Here is a 19119-nt window from a genome sequence, read left to right on the forward strand (position 1 = left end):
AGCCTCAGTCTTTACTAGGACCTGAAGGAGCACCTATAAGGGCAGTGGTGATTTTAACTCTAATTTAGGAAAGCTCTTTACTTTGGGCCTGCCTGCGATTGTGGAGGGTGGGCGTCGGCGCCCAGAGCCAGGGCCCAGCCCTTGGGGATCCCCTCCGCAAGGGTCCAGAGGTATCGCCACCTGAGGTGGGGTTGGAACGCGCGGCGCGGTCTTCCTCGAGCTCGGGCCGCGGGAACAATGGGAGGGCGGCGGGGAGGCGGGTGGGCGTCGGCCAGGTCAGGGCTGGAGGTGGAGGAGGCCGGCGAGCTGGGCGCCGGGCCGTGGGGTTAGCCCGGGGCACCGGGCCGAGAGCCGAGGCGTCTGGGCCAGGGAAAACCGAGGTTGGCGCTGGCGGGGACCAGGAGGAGGCGGGGGGCGGGGCCCGAGCCCACCGGGCTGGGACGGGAAGGGCGAGGGGGCCCAGGGTGGGGTCTCCTCTTCGTCGCCCAGCCGCTCGCCCCAGCCTCCGAGCTCCGCGGCGACACAGGTAGGCGCCGGCCCACGTTGGGAAGCGGGCGGCGGGTCACCAGCGCCAGGCGGGCTCGCAGGGCTCAGCCCCCTCCGCTCCTCCTCTCCCTAGGGGCCCGCGCGGCTCCTCCCTACGCGCGGCCCCGGCTCGGGCGGCGCTCCTCCGGTTGCTCGCTCGCTCGCTCGCCCGTGGCAGCCGCGGCGGCGGGGATCGCCGCCGCTTCCTCGCGGGGAGCCGGCCGGGGCGGGGCGGAGGGGGGAGACCGGGTGAGGGGGGCGGGCAGGGAGGGCGCTGCGCCGCGGGAGGGAGGGAGCTAGCGAGCAAGCGAGCGAGCGGGGCATTTGTGCGCAGCTCAAGTGCGCCTCGGAGCCCGCCGAGCGGCCGCGGGACAGACCGACCGAGGACAGACAGCGCCCGGAAGCCGCGCCGCCGCAGCCAGGTTAGCCGCCCCCGCCGCCTCCTCCGGGCCCCGGGGACCCCGCCGCGTCTGGGCTGGTGTGTGTGGGGAGGGTGATCACCGAGGGCTCCAGGCTCGGTTTCCCGTCCTCGAGCACTGACAGGCCGGCGGGCAGGCTCCGGGGGGCTGGACAGCACCGAAGCGGGGGGCGGGCGCCTGAGCCGGGAGGCGGGGAGCGGGCGCCCGAGCCGGGAGGCGGGGGGCGGGCGCCCGAGCCGGGAGCCCCGGGCCTCGGTTTGTGCGTTTCAGTGCTGGCGCGGTATGTGTGTCGGGGTCCAAGTCGCCGGGTGTGTGCTGGATGTGAGCGCGCGTGTGCCCGTGGGTCTGTGCAAGTGGATGATCGGTGTGCGCGCGCGTGCGTGTGTGCAGCGGGTGTGCATCTGTGTGTGTGAGAGGGTGTGTGCCCTGTGTGTCTGCGCGCGTCTGGGCTGGGCGGTGTGTGTGCGCGCGTCTATGCGTGAATGTGTTTATGAGAGGGTGTGTCTGAATGTGTAGCCGAGTGTGTGTACATTTGGATGAGGGTGTGTGCCAGTGGCTTCGCTTGTGGCTGGAACCTGTGGCGGAGTGTGTGTGTGTTTGTGAGTGCGCGCGCGCCACTGTGAGTCCCCGTGTGTGCGCGTGTGAGGGCGGGTGTGCACCCGCGTAGCCCCGTGTAGCCCCCGTGTGCGTGTGCGCGGCTTTGTCTCCGCACAGCCTGGAGGAAGGGGTGGGGGCGGCGGCCGAAGCGCTGCCGTCGCCGGGAACCGGGCACCTGGCCGGGGCAGAGGGCGGCGGCAGCGGCGGGGGCGTCCCTGCTGGGCCTAGACTCCTTGCCGGCAGGTGGGCGGCCACACCCCGGGGGCCGGAGGGAGCCGGGCTGACAGAGGGGCCCGCTGGAGCGGAGGGCGTGTCCTGCCTGGAGCCAGGGTGTGTGTGTGTTGGTGATGGTGGAGACAGCGGTCCCCAGGCTGGTGACCCAGTCGGTTCAGGGATCCATTTCCTGTCGTGGTGCGGGGACAGTCTGCCAGAGCCAGACCGGGCCTGGCCAGCTCAGCCGCACTCCCATCCTCACCCCTCCCAGCTCCCTGGGGTAGAGCCGCACCTTAGGTGCCCTGAAGGGAGGAGGGAGAACCACTCTCTTAAAGGGCCAGTGCCCCCCCCCCCCCCCGCTCCAAGGAACGCCCCCTCAGATGTCTACTTTGAGAGAGGTCTCTGGGTGTGTCTTACTCCGTCCTCCATGTATCGGTGCAGCGCATGCATTTGGAGATGTGTGCATGTGTGTGTTTCTTGTGCATTTGGGGGTGCAGATGTATTTTATCAGTGAACAGTGAATAATGAATCTCTTGAAGTCTATGTGTATGTGTTTCTTAATGAGTTTTAGTATATTTGTTTTTATGTACACATAGCTGTTTGTATGTTAGTGAGTCTGTGCATGTGGGTTTGCAAGATAAGTGGCATTTTGCTGCCAACTGGAATAGGATAGAAAAATTCTGTCCAGGGCCACCCTATTTTAGAAAAACTGGGTGAAAAGGTGGTTTGGAAATTTAGCCCCCAGCTTTGTGGGTTTCAGATGCTGGTACCGAAATGTAGGTAGACTGGGATTAGACTGGATATGAGGATAGAAACTGAGACTCTTACAAGAGGAAGGAAGTGTTCTGGAAGAAGGCTATCCAAGTGTAAGAATCCACCCTCCACTTCCAGTTCTTCTTCCCTAGAACTTCACCTCCCGCTCTGCTACTCAGCTTGCCAGGATAAAGTGCACAGGATTTGGAGTGTAAAGGGAGGGAGCTGGGAGTGTGAAAGGAAGGAGGGTGGATGGGTGATAGGATTGGGGGCCAACAGCAGATTTTTGCAATTTTAAAAATGTTTCCCTACTGAAGGCAGCAGAAGCTGGGGGAAAGCTGAGCTTGCTGTCCCCTTTCCTGAATCCCTTTCCCAGGGCAGGAAAGGCTCTGGTCTGCAGCTCAGGAGCCCTGGAATTTGGTGCAGGGGTCTCCTTTGGACTTTGGTCAAACCTTTCATGTTTTTACCTGTTCACTCAACACATTTTTATTGAGCTTCTCTTATGTAAAGGTCTAAACCCCCTAAGCCTCAGTTTCCCTAGCTGAGCAGCTAGTAGGCTGGATTCTGAGACTTTGAGCCCCCTTCCCTTTCTCAGAGTGCTAGAGTTTGTCTCATTGTTACCCAGATTTAGGAATCTACCCTTTTAGCTCCCAAGGATCCTGGCCATGGGCCCCACTCACCACTCCTCCTTGCCCTCGTATATTCTAGTCTAGAGCAATGGTTCTCAAAGTATGGTCACCCCACCAGCAGCAGCAGGGTTACCTAGGATCTAGTTAGAAATACAAATCCTTGGGGCTCCCACCAGATCTACTGAATCAATAACTCTGGGGGTGGGGCCCAGCAGTCTATGTTTTAACAAACACAGGAAATCCTGATGCACATTAGAGCTCAAGAGAGGTGCAGGCAGGGAGCTGGAACCTCCTATAGGATGAAACACCTGGAAAGCATCTCCTGCCCCCTTCCACACACATGCCTGAAGTAGCTGACAGCCCTAACCTGGCACGTAGAGGTTCTGGCTTCAAGTCCCAGGTCTTCCTTGTGACCTTGGACAAATCACTCCTTCAGAAAATAATTCAATGACTTGTTGACAGCATCTGCTCTGGGCTAGGTTCTGAGCAAGGGGTTTCCCTGCTCTGCTTCGTTTCTCCATTTCTTACGTTGATTTACAAGGCCTGCCCACATCTCTAGAAACCAGTCACTCTGGCCTTCTTTTAGTTCATCTAGGCAGCAGGAGCTCTTTTGCCTCTGGGATTTTGCACATGCTGTTCCCTCCGTCTACCACACCCTTCCCCTGCTTCTTTTTTTTTTTTTTTTTTTTTTGCGGTACGCAGGCCTCTCACAGTTGTGGCCTCTCCAGTTGCGGAGCACAGGCTCCGGATGCGCAGGCTCAGCGGCCATGGCTCACGGGCCCAGCCGCTCCGCAGCACGTGGGATCTTCCCGGACCGGGGCACGAACCCGTGTCCCCTGCATCGGCAGGCGGACTCTCAACTACTGCGCCACCAGGGAAGCCCCCCCTGCTTCTTATGTTGGTTAACTCCCACTCTTCAGATTTCAGCTGAAGAATCACTTTCTCAGGGGAGCCTTCACCAACAACTCCTTTAAGATAACTCAGTTTTTCCTGTTATACCTTCTTATAGCTCCCTGTATTTCATAACACTTATGAGAGTTCGTAATTATACATGAACTTGTTAGTTGTTTGTCTCTCCTCACTGGATTGCAAATGCCATCTGGGCACAAACTTGCTTATCAGTCTTCCTAGTGCCCCCATACCGTGTCTGGCTTATGACTGGTGTTCAATAAATTTGTTGAATGGATGACTTTATAATATGGGAGATGGTATTAAATGATACCCTTTGTCCTCTCAAGCCCTGACATTGTAATATCTAAGCAGGCTTCATACTTTTCTTTTTTGGCTGTGTCAGATCTTAGTTGCAGCACGTGGGCTTCTCTCTAGTGTGGCGTGTGGGCTCCAGAGCGCATGGGCTCTGTAGTTGCAGCACACAGGCTCTCTAGTTGTGGCGTGTGCTCAGTAGTTGTGGTGCACGGGCTTAGTTGCCCTGCGGCACGTGGGATCTTAGTTCCCCAACCAGGGATCGAACCTGCGTCTCCTGAATTGGAAGGTGGATTTTTAACCACTGGACCACGAGGGAAGTCCCCAGGCTTCAGACGTTGTTGAAGTAGATTTATCTGTTTTTTTTTAACTGCTAAGTCTCCTGGCTATAGATTTGAGCCCCTATTGTGTGGCCAGGCCTATGCTGGGCTCTGCTCTAGGGGAGACGGGAAAAAGCTCTCTAGGAGATACAGCCTACCTTGTTTTCTGTGTCCTCCTGGATTAAGATCCTGCAAGAATGAGAAGAGGAAGAACACTGAATAAGGAATCTAAAGATCTAGGTCCACGTCTTGTTACCTGACTGTGGGCAAGTCACTCTTCCTTTCTTGCTTGTTTCCTCTTCTGTAAAATGAGGGTATTAGGATGGATGGTGTACCTAACATTGGTTACTAGCACTGGCACTAGAGTATGGAGCACTGTCTTCACTACCTACTAGTTGCGTGGACTTGGGCAAGTGACTTCATGTCTTCATTTTCTCACCTGTAAAACAGGATCAGTAATAGCATCCGTTTCAAAGGGTTGTTTTGAGAGTGAAATGAGGTAACATACGTGGAATGCTCGGCACAGTGCTGAGCACATAGTAAATATTTGGTAAATGGTAGCAATTGGTACTGTTATGGCTACTCCGCAGTTCAACATTCTTGAATGCCTTTATACTGGGCCCTAGGCCTACAGTGACAGAAATGAATACAACAGTGTTCCCAGGCTGAGTGTGCAGGGCAGACCTGTAAAGATGAACAATGTACAAGGTGGCAAGGTATGGCTGTTCGTGGAGGAAAAGGTGGGGTTTGGGCTGGATTTTATTTTCCAGGTAGTTGGAGCAGCATGTGCAAAGGCACCATGACTTGTTAGGGGAAATACAAATAGTTCCATGTGGTTGGAGCAGAAGGCGGTGAGGGGTGGGGACAGGTGTGGTGAGTGGCTGGAGATAAAGAGGAATTTGAGGCCAGATCTGGCACAGGCTGAAGAGCCTGGGTCCTACAGGTTGTGAAGAGTTAGGGAAGAAGTTTAAGCTAGCCAGGAAGGATCGAATTTGCATTTCAAAACCACAGCTCTCCAGGTGGTGGTAGAGGCTGGCCTGGGTGGAGGGGGAGGATGGTCCATCTGGAGTCGGGGCTCAAAGGGTGCTTATGTGCATGATGGAAGGGCCCAGTGGGATGGCTAGACACCTGGGACATGGAAGAAGCCCAGTTGATGGACTTCAGGCCAGCCTGAACCAGGGAAGTGAAGGAGAGATGAGAAGGACTCCTCCATGGGCCCCAGGACTCCATTAACCTCCAAGGCTGCCTAATGAGTGGGAATCTGAAAAATGGAATTTAAGAGTCTCAGGTCTGCTGCTCAATGGACTCACTGTGTATTAATTTCCTAGGGCTGCTTATTGAAATACCACAATCTGGGTGTCTTTAAAAAGCAGAAATTTATTCTCTCGCAGTGTGGAGCTAGAAGTCAGAAAGCAGGGTGTTGGCAATGTTGGTTCCCTCTGAAAGCTCTGAGGTGGGGTGGCAGAGGCATCTGTTCTGTGCCCCTCTCCTAGCTTCTGGTGGCGGCCAGTAATCCTTGGAGCTCCTTGGTTTGCAGCTGCATCTGCCTCTGTTGTCACATGGCTTTCTTCCCTTTCTCTGGTGTGTCTCTGTGTCATCTCCTCTTCTAAGGACACCAGTCATCTTGGGTTTAGGACCCACCCATAACCAGCATGACCTCATTTTATTTTAACTCATTGCTTCCGCAAAGACTCTATTTCCAAATAAGGTCACATTCTGAGCGTCTGTGTAGACATGAATTTGGGGGGACACTATTCAACTCAGTACATACAGGAAGATGGAAAAGAGTGCAGGTCTTCGAGTCCCACAAGCCCAGGTCCCAATCCAGGCTTTGCAATGGAGCAGCTATGAGGCTTTTTCTCAGCCTCAGTGTCCTCTTCTCTGAAACGGGGACAGTAGCACCTGCAGTGCCGGGTTGTGGTGGTGACGCTTGGTCAAGATAACAGATATGAGTGAGCCTAGTGAGGTGACGCACAGCAGGCACCCTGTAATTACTGCTTCTGCTTTGGCTCCCCCTTCTCTACACTTAATAGCCTGGACAAGCCACTTAAATCTTTTTTTTTTTAAATTAGTTTATTTATTTTTGGCTGTGTTGGGTCTTTGTTGCTATGTGCGGGCTTTCTCTAGTTGTGGCGAGTGGGGGCTACTCTTTGTTGCGGTGCGCAGGCTTCTCATTGTGGTGGCTTCTCTTGTTGCGGAGCATGGGCTCTAGGCGTGCGGGCTTCCGTAGTTGCAGCACATGGGCTCAGTAGTTGTGGCTCACGGGCTCTAGAGCTCAGGCTCAGTAGTTGTGGTGCACGGGCTTAGTTGCTCCGTGGCGTGTGGGATCTTCCCGGACCAGGGCTCGAACCCGTGTCCCCTGCATTGGCAGGCAGATTCTTAACCACTGCGCCACCAGGGAAGTCACAAGCCACTTAAATCTTGCTTCACTTTCCTTATCTGCCAAATATGAATAATCATCGTCCAGCTCTCCTTAAGTCACCAGATTGTGAATCCCAGGGGATAATGAGAAAGCTCTTTGTAAACTGCTTTAGAGTTTGTGGCTGTGTTTTTAAATTATAATCGTCATCTTCATAATAACCCTTGGCCATTGCCACATCCACGGCACTCTCAGCAGGGCCCAGCTCGGCACACTCCCCTTCTGAGGCAAGTCCTCTTTGCCCCTTTGTGCTCCAAGGTATCCTACCAGCAGGATAGCTGCTGTCGGAGTTGGGAGAACCTTAGAGAAACTCCTCGTCCTCCGTCCTCCGTTGCCCTCATTAGCCAGAGGAAGGAAACATGCTCTGAGGGAAGTGACACCCCGCAGGTCACACAGCTGGTCAGTGGCAATTGGAACACCTCGTTTGTGGTTCCTGTTTAGAGTCTGAATGGTGCTTTTTCCCTAGTTGCAACTTCAGCCTCCGAAGCAGGACCTTGGGGCAGGTAGAGGCTTTGAGAGGGCTCCCCATGGGACCCGGAGGTGGGGACCCAGTGGGGAGAGTCCTGCTGAGTCAGTATCAGAATCCACAAGGGGGTCCCTGAGTCCTAAGTGAGCGAGTAGTGCCTCTGCAGGCTGAGTGGGCAAGTGGATTTGTTCTCAGCCCGGCTCTGGCCGTCTCTGCCTGCTCCAGGGGAGGAGGCCGCCATGGGCAGGCAGCAGCCGCGTGGGGAGCCAGAGCCTGGAGGTAACCCAAGGCTTCAGCGTCCTTACTGACAGCCAGGGCGGTGCTTCTCAGCAGACTGTGTCCCTTTAAGCCTTGCCTTGGCGGGCCTAGGGAGGCTCTGGGAAGGAGAGAAGGCTTATCCTGTCTTGGCAGCTTCCCTGAAGTCATCTTCCTTTCCCCCAAGCTGGGGAAGCCAGGCCGCTCCCACCCTTCATTTTCCTTTCCCTTCCTCCCTCCTCTTCTCAGTCTTCTTTCTCTCCCTTCCCCTGCCTTCCCCTCCTCTCTCTCCCCATCATCTCTCCGGGTTAAAGGTCTAAAGATAAAGCCTCCAGACCCAGTTCCGGTGGGTGGTTTGGGGGTTGCTTGAGGCCACCTAAGAATTAGAAAGCCTAGAGTCTTCCTCGTCAGAGGCTCGCTCTGGTGACTGATAAACAAGTGCTTACATTTATTGGCTCACCACGTGCCAGGCCCCGCGCTCAGTGCTTTATGCGCCTTACGTCTTTTAATCCTTGCAACTACCCAGTGAGGCAGAGATTACGGTCCCCACTTTATTAAAGGAGGCTAAATAACTTGCCCAAGGCCTACCCAGTCCTCAGCCAGCAAGTGGCACAGTTGGATTTAAAGCCAGAGCTAGCCAAAGCCCACAGGTGGTCTGGAGTCTTTCCTATACTGCCCCAGATGGAGCCTGTGAGAACGTTTAGGGGTCCACAGAGGGATGCACACTTGCTCAAATTTGGAGAACAGATTCTTGGCTCAGAGAGTGGGGTCTCCTGCTTCCTAAACCTATGCTGTCACCGCATCAGGGACTGGCCTTCCTACCAGGAGGGACAAGGCTCTGAGCCCCTCTGGTTCTAGGCAGCTGCCTACCTGTTGGAGAGATGCTGCATCAAGAGCAGGTAACAGGGCAGGACTGAAGGCACTTGGCTTTTTCTTTAGATGTTGTTTTGTCACTGGCCACCTTAGTTCTTCATTGATTGTCTTGAGTCTCCCAATTAAATGAGCTTATCACCTGCAAAGCATGAGAGTTTTATCTCCTCAGAAGGGTGCTTGGGGGCTTGGAGGTCCTCTGTCAGGCTCGGTGATGGAGGGGAGGGAGGCAGACGCTGCAGCCAGGAAACGGAGATTCAGGAGCAGAGTTGTGTTAGAAAGGAAAAGGAAGGGAGCCGGACCTGGCTGAGAGCTGGAGTGAGAGTCTGGAGAGAGGAAAAGAGCCTTTAGGCTGGGGTTGATAGGAACCCTCCTCCCACCCCAAGTGCAGCCCAGGAGTCCGGACTCTCTCCTAGGCAGGGCTGCTGATCTCAGAATGTCAATTCAGAACCTAGCCAGCTGCAGTCAGCTTGCTGGGCCTCCACTCACCCCCACCACGACCATGACCATGACCAGGGCCAGCTTGAGCAGGTGGCTCAACCAGAAGGGACCTTGATTAATGAGCAGTGGCTTTAAAACTTCTAGCCACGGAGCCCTCTCTATGTTCAATCTGTGAACCAGCTAAAAGGAGAGCGGCTGAGCACCACGTGGTGGGGGCCCTGGAATCAGCCTGTTTTAATAGGTTCCAGTCGAGGTGACTGGGACACAGAGGGTTCTCAGACTGCCCTCGGGGAACGCTGGTCTCAGATGTTTGTGAACTTCCGAAACAGCATGCACAATTCTCAGAGTGTTCCCTGTCCTTGGGAAAGGATCCACAGGTACCACGTGAGTCTCTGAGTCACGACCCAGAAAAGTTCAGAACTGCCGACTTCAGGGCTGTTTTGTTGAGTGGGAGCCTAATGACTGGAGAAAGGTCGCTGGGAGGTCACGGCAGAGTGAAGCATTGAAGGCAGATTTCTCCTACCTCTCAGCACATGGCTGGTTCTGCTGCGAAGGGACTGTGAACCGGTCTCTTCCCCTATCTGGGCCTCAGTTTTCCCAGCTGTAAAAATGAGGGTTGGACAGGATAAGCCCAAGGTCCCACACAGCTTTGATCTGTAGTTCTGGAAGCCAGGTCTGCTGCCCAATTCACAGCCTTTGCCCCTTTCCTTGTTTCCTCCCCAGCGTCACCCGCTTCTGGTGGGGCCACTTCCTCCCTTCAGCATCTCCCGTCTTGAGAGAGTCTGTACAGAGCCTGGATTCTCGCCCCTTGAGCCCCTTCTGGCAGACCATGCGCCCAGGCACTCAGCACTCTCTCCCTTTCCACGCCCGCTTACCAGAATGAATCAGCTGCCTGGGAGTCTGGGGACACTCATGGTGGCCTCTCTTCAGGGCCGGACACCTGGGACCAGTGCCAAGGGGAGGGGCTTGGAGAATGCATTTGCTGTGGCTCCTAGGACACGCCCAGTGCTTACCTGTGTCTTTGCCCCAACTTCCTGGGTTCATCTCTGCCAGGAATGCCACACCCCGTCCTTCCCCAGTTACTGTTGAAATCCTGCCTGCCTTGTCAAGGCTCAGCTCAGATGCCGACCTCTGTCCCCCAAAGCCTTGTGAGCCCTCCCGTCCCCAACCCCACAGGGAGATTTGTCTTTCCGTCCTCTGCATTCCCTTAGCACCTTACCTGGTCTCCTCTGGGGACAAGTTCTGCTTGCTCTTGGCTTTATCCTGGGACGTGGCTTGTCTCTCTTGCTAGATTGTGAGTTCCAGATGTCTCATGTAATATTCTGTGCTCCCAGCACCTAGCATAGGGCTTTGGACAGAGTAGGTACGCAATAGAAGGTTGTGGAGTTTTATTTATGGAATCTGCCTCTGGCCCTGGGCTGGGCTGGTTTCTATGGGACCCCCATAGCCCCATCACTGGCAGGTCACAGCTTCTCACATATCCCCTCCTTTATGTGTGGATTGGAGGGAGGCCAAGTAGGGCGGTGGATAAGAACTTAAATTCCAGTCTTATGACTGCCATCTCCTGGCTATGTGACCTTGGGCAAATCATTTCACCTCTCTGAGCCTCAGTTTCCTCAGTTGAAGACAAAGGGGTAGGAATGACAAGTCTACGGGGGGCTTGGGAGGATGAACTGAAATGATAGGTGTAAAATGCTGAGATCTGAGCATTGTAAAGAATAAATGGTCAATAAGCAATTATAATTCATTATTTTTCAGGTAATGGTTATTATCGTTGTTTTAGCAGGCACCTACTGCGTTCTCACGGTGCTGGGGGGCAAGGGTGAGGGACAGAGAAAAATAATTGCAGGAGTTCCTTGGTCTGCAGGGTCTTAAGGCCACATAGGGCTGGTAAGCCTCTCCTCCGGGGAGCAGTGTCTGGGAGAGACATGGCTGAGTGACTTGAGGAGTGAGTGATCAGTGTAGACGCCGTGCTGGAGGTTTGAGCTGGATGGGCAAGAAGCGGGAGGGGGCCGTGGGGAGCAGGGAGACAGGTATTCCCTGTGGAGATAAAGGAGGCGAGCGCCAGGCCGGGAATGGGAAAGTGGGGCGCATTCTTGGAGCGATGCGGGCAGGATGCAGGAAAGGGCAGAGTGGAAGCCGAGGCAGCTCTAGAATCTCCACTTAGAAGGGCCTTAGGGTCAGCACCCCAGATGGAGGGGGAGCTTCAAGCTTTGTTTCACCAAGAAGAAATTGGGGGAATGGTAGCTCATGATGCCGCTACTGAGAACGACAGAGAGAAGACTGGAAAGGTGGGGCAGAAATAAAAAGTTGGGGCTTTATGGTGGAGGTAGGAGAGCCCAGTGAGCCTGCAGGGCCTTTGTCCCTCTGCCCAGGCTTGAGCTGAGAATGCTCAGGGGTGAGCTGCAGCTCCGGGCGTCTGCAGGCCTGTTCGCAGTCTTTCTCGTAATATCAAGGCTGCCTGTTTCCCTGGCCAGGATCTGAACTCTGGTCCGTCTGAAGTTAAAACGCAAACTGATCCCAGAAATGTCAGAATCTCTAAATATCAGGAGAAGCGATCTCTTAATCCACGCCCCCTCACCACCACATTACACAGATGGGAAGCCGAGGTCCAGAAGCGGGAGGCCCCGCCCAAGGACGCAGAGTGAACGGGCCACAGTGAGTTTCGCTCCAGCCTGGTGTGGGCTTTTGTTGTTTGTAGGCCTGGGTTAGGGGTTGGGGGAAGAGGGTGAGGAGGGGGCCCAAGGAGGGGGCCCAAGGAGGGGTGTAAATGACAAACAAATGCCAAATTAGGAGCCGTCGGTTGCCAGGGTGTGTGTGTGTGATCCCAGGTGAGTAGGATGTGAGTGGGCTGGAGCCGTCATCATCCTGGGCTTTCCTTCCCGGAAAGGAAAAAGGGCCACATAGGTGGGATCCAGGGGAATATTGGGATGTGGGGGAGTCCAGGGGGTGGCCTGAGAAGAGGAGGCTGTTGCCAAGCAGCGAGAGATAAGACTGTATTACAGCGGCACAGAGCATCCCAGCCTCTTGGGCCTGGCCTTGTACAGCCCTGTAGGTGATACCGTAGTGTTATCTGTCACCCCTTGTTTATGGGGAAGAATGAGGGCTGCAAAGGTCACAGCTAGGAAGAGCAGCGCCAGGGCTGGGGGACTTTAAAGCCATTTCCTGGCGTGTCCTGGGTGGCTGCCCTCCTTGTTCTCAGCCCAGCTTGGTCTCAGCAAGGACCCAGGACAAGTGAAATTTTGCCTTCCTTCATTTCTCCTCCATCACTCCACCCCCTTGTTTGTTAATTAGAAATATTTATTGAGCACCTACTATGTGCCAGGAGCTGTCTGTGACCTTATAGAACTTATGCTGTTACCCCTTAGCTGCCCCACAGTGGTAGGTTGGGACCAGAAGGAGGAAGTGGGTTGCTTCACTAAACACCCCTTTCTCCCTTCACACCAAGCCCTTCCCCTCTATCCCCTTCCAAGTCCACCTACCCCAGATGGGACTTTTTTTTTTTAATTTTTATTTTTTTGCTGTACGCGGGCCTCTCACTGTTGTGGCCTCTCCCGTTGCGGAGCACAGGCTCCAGACGCGCAGGCTCAGCGGCCATGGCTCACGGGCCCGGCCACTCCGCGGCATGTGGGATCTTCCCGGACCGGGGCACGAACCTGTGTCCCCTGCATCGGCAGGCGGACTCTCAACCACTGAGCCACCACGGAAGCCCCAGATGGTACTTTTTGCTGGAATTGCCTCCTGCTGAAATGGAAACCAATCAGAGTTAATTGTTAAACCTAATAACTGGCGAGAGTTTCACCTGGTTAGGCTGCAGGGAGAGGGCTGACTGCTAGCTGTGCCCCCCAGGAGAGGGGTGGAGCTGCCCAGGTTTTTCTGGCCTATACCTGCCACCCTGTCCCTACTCTGGAATCTGCCGCCAGGGCCTGCTCCTCCCCTCCTCCCCGGGGGGTGGGGGGTGGACTGCCCCTTGGATCCTTTCCCTTGACTCCAGCTGAGGTGACCCTGGGAGGTGAGTACAGGCTCTGGCCCTAGTCCAGGGGCCTCTGGGTGAGTGTTCTTGGGCGAGATGTGGGGGAGGGCATGGCGCCGAGCCTTGGAGACCCAACCCAGAGGGCAGGCAGCCAGTGAACCTTGCTGGCTTTGCCTCCTGCTGGGTAGGGGTGGGGAGGGTTGGGAATTGTACCCTAGCGGCCTAAGCCCTGTGTGCAGGACCGTCACCCAGTGCAGCCCATGCCACTTCCTTCCCTTTCCGCTTCTTCACTGGGTATCCTGTTAGGGGCCATTCTTTGCCATTTAGACTGGGACAGGAGGGAATTTAGTGGCAAAGGCTAGAAGCCTGAGCTCCAGACCGGGCCCCTGCCAAGCTTTAGGGACAGAGCTTAGGCTTCCAAGTCAGACAGGCTGTGGGTCAAACCTGGGGGACCTTGGAGTGGTGGCCCATCTCTCGGAGCCATAGTGCCATCTGAGCAATGGGTACTCTGTCCCTTTGTCACCAGCGCTGTAAGTATAAAGGCACCAGAGGTAGATATTAATATCAGGCTCCGTAGGGGGTTGGAATGAGTAGACACCATTCTATTGACACTCAACTTTATTTTGGGAGGCCTAGCTCTGGCTTAGGGCCAAGGAGGCCACCAGTCCCACCCTCTAGGACTTGACTGTTAGAGCGGCCCCATACAGTAGCCACCAGCCACGTGAGACTACTGAGCACTTGGAATGTGGCTGGTGTCACCGAGGGACTGAATTTGTAATCTCATTTAATTTTAGTTAATTTAAAAATTAAAAAGAATATTCCAGTTATTGGAAAACTTCTGTGTATGTTTGTGAACTTAGATTTGTGCAGACACTTTTTCAATTGTAAAGGCTAAGAGACTGTAAATATCTGATGGAAATGTAGTGTGAGAATTGAGATGTGCTGTAAGTGTAAGGTGGACACTGGATTTAGAAGGCTTAGTATGAAAAAAAGATTGTAAAATATTTCAGTAATACTTTTGGATTTTTTCTTTTTTGGTGGGGGTGGGTCTCAAGGCTTGCGGGATCTTAGTTCCCCAACCAGGGACTGAACCTGGGCCCCCAGCAGTGGAAGCGCAGAGTCCTAACCACTGGACTGCCAGGGAATTCCCTCAATAATACTTTTGATATTGATTACATGTTAAATAAATATACTATTAAAATTAATTTCACCCATTCCTTTGTACTCTTTTAAATGTGGCTACTGGAAAATTTTAAATTACATATTTGGCTTGTATTATGTTTCGTTTGCACAGCGCTGTTCTACCCTAAGTTGAGTTGGACACATTTGAATAATCATACAAGAAAATAGAGCCTAGTTATTTGGGGAGGTTTGGGGGTGAAGGTGAAGTCGAGATATTCCCCCACTCACCACCCCCCATACCTGGGCCACACTCCATGGTAGAATGTTATGCAGAATAACTCCATAGCCTCAAGGATAAGATCAGGGCTTCTGGTGTCAGATGAAGAGCCCCTGTCTGGGTGGCTATGCTATGCACTTGCTCTGTGGGTGACCTTAGGCAAGTCACTTCACTTTGCTGAACCTTAGTCTATCATCTGTAAATCTAGACTAAGGGTGGGATTTATCTCGTTGATGGAGGGGATCACCTGAGATATAATCCAAGTGCACGCTGAGCACAGTGCCTGCACATTTGCACGGCAGAGTCTTAGCTGTGGCAGTGGCTACTACTACTCCTGGTTGTGGGAGTTGTTGCTACTGCTGTTGCATCTATCAGCTTGGATTCAGTTATTCCATTTGTCCAAATGGGACATGGGTCAGAGGGAAAGGAGAAGTTAAAAGAGATTGAGGGTGGGAGCTGGGATGGGGATTGCTTGCCTTTAGGGGTATCTCCTTGGATCTTCTGGTTCTATAGGTGATCAGGCAAAGATGTGTGCCCATTTTATAGTTGAGGAAGGTGAGGCCTCTTGAGGGGAAGTGACCTGGCTATATAGCCAGAACCTGAATGCAGGACTTCCCATGCCTATTGTAGGAATATTGGAGCCAGCGTTAAGAGTCCCCCTCTGGGGCTTGTGAGAGCAGGGCCTGACCAGGAGTCTGGCGCTTATGAGAAATGGTTATGAATAGTCTTCTATAACTGCAAGGGATCTCGACACCATTCAGTACAACTGTCTCATTCTTGAGTTAAAGAAACAGAGACCTGAGTGTGTGTATGTGTGTGTGTGACCTCCCTAGGATCAGCCAGCAAGTTGGTGGCCAAGCTGGAACTGTTTCTGTTTGTTTAGATCCAGCCCTCAGCTCGGCCCTGGCGGGACGGATGGCCCTGCTTGTCAGCCCCTCCTCTCCTGCCCAGTCCCCAGTGAGCGCTGAGAAAGAGGCTTTTGTTTCACCCGCTCCTTCTGGTTTCCTCTCAAGGTAGCTTCACCACCACCCTCACTCCATCTGCCCAGATTTGCATTTGTCCCTGTTCCAGGTTTAAAGGGCCCTGAAATCTGAAGCTTCTCCACACACATCTACCTTCTGGATAGCCGTGGGGGAGACCAGGGGATTTTTCATCAAGAAGGCCTAGGTTCAAATCCCCCTTCTACCATGAATTTCCTCTGTGGCTCTGGTCAAGTCACTTGTAATTTTTTCGTCTCAACATCTTCATCTAAAAAAGAGGAACCCAGGGGCTTCCCGGGTGGTGCAGTGGTTAAGAATCCGCCTGCCAATGCAGGGGACACAGGTTTGAGCCCTGGACCGGGAAGATCCCACATGCTGCGGAGCAACTAAGCCTGTGCACTACAACTACTGAGCCTGCGCTCTAGAGCCCGCGAGACACAACTACTGAGCCTGCACGCCACAACTACGGAAGCCCGTGTGCCTAGAGCCCGTGCTCCGCAACAAGATAAGCCACCGCAATGAGAAGCCCCCGCACCGCAACGAAGAGTAGCCCCCTCTCGCTGCAACTGGAGAAAAGCCCGCACGCAGCAACAAAGACCCAACACAGCCAAAAATAAAATAAATAAAATAAATAAATAAAAAAAAAAGAGGAACCCAGATGGTTAGCATATAACCTGGCAGTTAAGACCCTGAGCTCTGGGTCTCACCCCTGTGCTGATTCTCTAATGATCTTCAGTGAGTCATTTCAACTCCCTGGGTCCCAGTGTCCACATCTGTAAATGGCGGCTCCTCCTGGATTGTTGTGATAAGGAACTGTGCTGAGTTCTCCACATGTAGCGTCTCATTTAATCCTCCCGTTAGCCCTGGAAACAGACACTATGACTCCTTTCCAAATGAGGAAACCGAGGCTCAGAGAAGTGAGGTGACTTGCCCCAGGCCACTTTGCTAGAAAGAGGTGGGGGCAGAACTCAAACCGGTCTGCATGGCTGCAGAGCCCCAGCTTAAACCACTGTCCTGCACTGCCTCCCAGGTCCCTCGGTACCTGGCCCCCAGGGTGAGCCTGGGCTCTGGGAAACAGTGGATGGGGAACCAGGTCGTAAGCCGCTGGGTGATGGATATTACAGCTGCAGTGACAATGTCCTGAGGCCCCTGCCGGCCTCTGGAGTGGGGGCAGGAACAAGTTGCTCGGGCACACAGCTTCTGCTTCTGCTGTTCCAAGCTCAGCCCAGGTGGTCTTCCTATTTGCTCAGTTCTTGTGTTCTACGTGAAGCGGAAATACTTCATCCCACCTGGAGATAACTGTTCTAAGTGTGTGACTCCAGGGGCCCCGAGGATGCTCCCTCCAACGATCCTGCCCACTGTGTACTAGGCCAGGCCTGCAGTTGGGGCTTAAAGATGATTGAAAAGGGGCTTAAATACTCTGAGTGAATTAGACCAGAACAGAACATTAATGCTAAAAAGACCTTAGGGACCCCTGAGTCCAACCATGTTTATTTTATTTTTAAATTTTTTAAAAATTTATTTTTTGGCTGCATTGGGCATTTGTTGCTACGGGCCGGCTTTCTCTAGTTGTGGCGAGCAGGGGCTACTCTTCGTTGCGGTGTGCGGGCTTCTCATTGCGGTGGCTTCTCTTGTTGAGGAGCATGGGCTCTAGGTGCATGGGCTTCAGTAGTTGCAGCACGTGAGCTCAGTAGTTGCGGCACATGGGCCCTAGAGCATGCGGGCTTCAGTAGTTGTGGAGGCGGGCTCAGTAGTTGTGGTTCATGGGCTCTAGAGCGCAGGCTCAGTAGCTGGGGTGCACGGGCTTAGCTGCTCTGCGGCATGTGGGATCTTCCCGGACCAGGGATTGAACCCATGTCCTCTGCACTGGCAGGTGGATTCTTAACCACTGTGCCACCAGGGAAGTCCCCAACCATGTTTATTTGACAGATGGGGAAACTGAGTTAAGGATAGGCCAGGTTGAGAGAACAATGGGTGTGGCTCGTCCTGAGTGCTGGAGACCAGGGGACTGACATGAAACAGGCACCTGAGGGGTTGGCAGACCTCTCTCTCCCTTATCCCCCCAGATCTGGTCCACCGCCGAAGTCTGGAGATACCACCGCTCAAAGAGCTCTGGAATCCATCCACCTCATCCGAGCTCTGCTGTCCCCCGCCAGCCTGGGCCCTTGTCACATGTCCCCAGACAGCCACAACAGCCTCCTAATTCACATGCCTCAAGCTACTCCTGCCTGTTTCCAGTCCATTCTCGACCCTACAGGTCAATGGCTTCTCATTGCTCTTAGACTCAGGACTGAATTCTTTACCTCGGCCTCCAAGGCCCTTCATGGCCTGGCCCCTCCTGGCCGCTCCAGTTTCATATTTGTTACTTTCCCTTTTGCTCTGCATCGTCACACAGGCCTTTCTGTGTAACAGGTTCAGCAACTTCCCAAAGGTTCCTCAGAGAGTCAAATGCCAGCCTCTCAGTTTCCAGCTCCACGCTGGGTCCACGAACTCAGTTCGGAGGTGCTAACACTGTTTCCTCCTTCCAGGTGACTGACTGCCGTCCTTACCCCCAGGGAGCCGGTGTGGTCGCAGCAGGGGTGAGTGTTACAGAGGCTCCGCCTCATCCTGGCTCTTTTGCTCGGGTTGGACAAATTTGGTCTTTCAGCCCTCAGGCTGTTTTAACATATTTTACTGCTGGGGAGGCGAGAGGGTTTGTCTAGGCCACAGATTCCTGGTGGGTTTGAAAAAGCAGGGCAGTGCTGAGGGTCATCTCTGGTTTTGGCTTGTTTTGAGGAGGGACTGCAGTGGGTATTCATTCAGCACCTCTGTGCTAGGCAGCATGCTTTGCCCAAATTGCTGATCTATCCACCATGGCTGGGGACGGGTGGCCTTGGACCTGGAAGCCGGATCTGCTGACTTGCAGACCTTGTTTTCTTTTGCTTAACCACTGTGAGGTTGTAGACTAGATTCAGAAGAGGGTGTTTTCATTCTGTTCTGCCACTGACTCCTGCGTGACCTGGGGCAGCCACGTCCCTCTCTGTTGGCCTCAGGGTCATATATACATTGTCAGGGCGGGGAGGTGGGCTCAGAGTAAATGAGTTGACTTTCCAGCAGTGAAATCCCCTTTTCAAATGAACCCCAGAGAATCTCAGTGTACAAAACAATAAAGGGGTGGGATTGCAGCCGTGGTCGAAGTTGGGGTGGGCCGGGGGACTCTAATTGGCTAAGTCCTCAGCACCAGCAGCCCTCAGACAATGATGGAAACCCGTCCTGGGCTCTGTGCAAGACACTTTGCAAACTGCTGGCCTGGGACATGTCAAAGCCCCTTTCCACCTCCCGGGTTCCATGACACTGGCAGGGTGAGGGTGTGGAGAGGGAACCGGGCCAACGAAGTTATACTGATTGGGAAATTGTGAAGTATTATGCAAATGTCATTGTGGGGTTACTAGTAAAGCACAACTGCCAGGGCTGTGATGTTGTCATTCTAGAATCGTCTGGTTTTTACTTTTTTTTTTTTTTTTTTTTGCGTTATGCGGGCCTCTCACTGTTGTGGCCTCTCTCATTGTGGAGCACAGGCTCCGGACGCGCAGGCTCAGCGGCCGTGGCTCACGGGCCCAGCCGCTCCGCGGCATGTGGGATCTTCCTGGACCAGGGCACGAACCCGTGTCCCCTGCA

The 19119-nt window shown here is 54.0% G+C and overlaps 1 protein-coding gene across 25 annotated transcripts in view; it reads left to right on the forward strand.

Annotated features, from left to right (window-relative positions):
• Positions 1–439: 439 nt before the first annotated feature.
• EPB41L1 (erythrocyte membrane protein band 4.1 like 1) overlaps positions 440–19119 on the forward strand; it is a 130002-nt gene continuing 111322 nt past the window's right edge. For 20 of the 25 annotated variants that reach the window (XR_016387913.1, XR_016387912.1, XM_089896809.1 and 17 more), the window contains exons 1-2: positions 860–947; positions 17991–18041. The gene's annotated coding sequence lies outside the window, so the exon portion shown is untranslated. Of the gene's footprint in view, positions 527–859; positions 948–15365; positions 15496–17990; positions 18042–19119 lie in introns of those variants that run through there. The other 5 variants (XM_089896814.1, XM_089896813.1, XM_089896812.1 and 2 more) reach the window with 3 other exon arrangements.

Source organism: Delphinapterus leucas, chromosome 15, assembly GCF_059928025.1.
Source record: "Delphinapterus leucas isolate spDelLeu-1000000601 "Yukka" chromosome 15, BTC_Dleu_Yukka2, whole genome shotgun sequence".
In the NCBI taxonomy this organism is placed as follows: domain Eukaryota; kingdom Metazoa; phylum Chordata; class Mammalia; order Artiodactyla; family Monodontidae; genus Delphinapterus; species Delphinapterus leucas.